Here is a 2522-nt window from a genome sequence, read left to right as displayed (position 1 = left end):
CCGGATGAGATCGGGGACATGATGAGGAGTCTCGAAATGGTCGCGGCGTAAAGATCAATATATTGGACGACTATATTCGGACATCGGAAAGGTTCCGAGTGATTCGGGTATTTTTCAGAGTACCGGGAAGTTACGGGAATACGGGGAAGAAGTATTGGGCCTCATGGGCCAAGTGGTGGAAGAGAGCAGGTAGGGCGCCCCCCCTAGCCCAAACCGAATTGGACTAGGGGGCCGACCCCCTTTCCTCCTTTCCTCCCTCTCCTTCCTTCTCCCCTTCCCCCTTCCTTTCCTCCTCCTAGTAGGAGTAGGAAAGGGGAGTCCTACTCCTACTAGGAGGAGGACTCCTCCTCCTGGCGCGCCCTACAGGGGCCGGCCAGCCTCCCCCCTTGCTCCTTTATATACGGGGGCAGGGGGCACCCTAGAAGACACAAGTTGATCATTGATCCCTTAGCCGTGTGCGGTGCCCCCCTCCACCATAATCCACCTCGATCATATCGTAGCGGTGCTTAGGTGAAGCCCTGCGCTGGTAGCAACATCATCACCGTCATCACGCCGTCGTGCTGGCGGAACTCTCCCATGAAGCTCTGCTGGATCAGAGTTCATGGGACGTCATCGAGCTGAACGTGTGCTGAACTCGGAGGTGCCGTGCGTTCGGTACTTGGATCGGTCGGATCGTGAGGACGTTCGACTACATCAACCACGTTCTCATAACGCTTCCGCTTACGGTCTACGAGGGTACGTAGACTATACTCTCCCTCTCGTTGCTATGCATCACGATGATCTTGCGTGTGCGTAGGAATTTTTTTGAAATTACTACGTTCGCCAACAATTATTTAGTAACACTGATATTCTTGAATAATTATTTAGTAACACTAATACTTCTTGAATAAATAGTTTGACCATAGTTTGACCAGATTTAACCAAAATTAAAAAAATGAAATTTGAGCATAACTTTTTTTCCTTTTAGAATTTGAGGATTTCTAAAAATTTGTAAACATGCCTACGATAGTCAATATTGGATGCGGATTTCGTGCTGAAGATTTTGATATATTATATGTTTTTCTCCGACATCGTGTGCAAAAGTTATAGCCGTTTTACTTTTTCATAACACTTTTTTTTGTAAAACATGTCCAAATTTAAGTTTTTTAATTTTCCTAAGTACTAGATGTAGTAATATAACTACATCTCGAAGGATTTTATTTTTTGGAGTTTTTATCGTTTTCTTTAGTTTTTTTTTCAAAACTGAAATGGCGATACACGGGGGGAGGGGGTACAGTTTGAGACACGAACCCCTTTAGTCCCGGTTTGAGACACGAACCGGGACTAAAGAGCATGCCACCCTTTAGTCCCAGTTCGTGTCTCAAAATGGGATTAAAGGTCTCAACTTTAGTCCCAGTTGAGATAAGAACTGGGACTAAAGGGCATCACACCCTTTAGTCCCGATTCGTGTCTCAAACCGGGACTAAAGGTCTTATTTGAACCGAGACTGATGTCTTTAGCTGCTCGAACCGGGACTAATGCTCACATTAGTCCTGGTTCGTAATGCAACCGGGACTAATGTGTATATTGTGCTGTGACCAAAACCTTGTTTTCTACTAGTGAAATAGTCTGCAATGTCCATGCAAGAACTCTAATGCCCAGCCACCTAATATGGCGGGGCCCTGCCGTGCTAGCTTGTAGTTCTTCAAAGAGGTCCAGGAAATTCGAGTGGCACCATCCACCGCCCACCACCTCTCCGAAGCAAATTTAGAGGAATTGAGCCGCCCACGACCTAATTTTGGCTTTAGGGTTACAGTGGCCATCGCATATCCTCATCTAATTAGTGTCATTTGTAGTGTATGTATGAACTATGTGTGCTGATCAGTATGAACAAGTTCTATTTTCTCCCGTGAAGTCTTGAATTCAAATTTTTACAGTTTTGTTTATGGTTTCTGACCTTTAGCGGGGGGCCGGTTTTCGGCCCGTATCCGAGGCAGCGAGCGGACTGTAAAGTGGGTTTACAGGTCCACGATTTGAGGGGTCTGCTGGAGTTTCTCTTAGATAGACAAAGAGTAGTAGTACTGAGGATGCATGTATCAACATGTACCAATTAAGCCGGAGTACTTTAATCATGCAAGGAATAATACCATCTAAGATGAGATGACAGAGAAACCACAAAAATCAGCATCTTCAGCTTGAGAAAAAATTGATGATCACATCCAGCATGTTAGGATTTATAGACAGGATTACGCAAGTTGACGACTCCAAGACTCAAAACCATGTTTTTTTAGAACGAAGACGCTCCATCCAGTCCCTCTAAAGCATGAGTCGGTGACCGTGACAACGAAGGCCAATCGGGCAATGAGCAGTCTTACAAGGCCTAGGCCCGTACAGAGCGCGCAGGCTCGTGATGCGACAAAATAAACCACGTATTAAGCAGTGGTTGATGGCTCCCTAGCCAACACGTACACTTGCATCATACATTCTTGGGCAGCCTTGAGCAGCTCAGCATCCTTGCGCCTCCCCAATAGACTCCACTGCTG

Source organism: Triticum urartu, chromosome 5, assembly GCF_003073215.2.
Source record: "Triticum urartu cultivar G1812 chromosome 5, Tu2.1, whole genome shotgun sequence".
NCBI lineage: Eukaryota > Viridiplantae > Streptophyta > Magnoliopsida > Poales > Poaceae > Triticum > Triticum urartu.
This window is presented reverse-complemented; position numbering follows the sequence as displayed.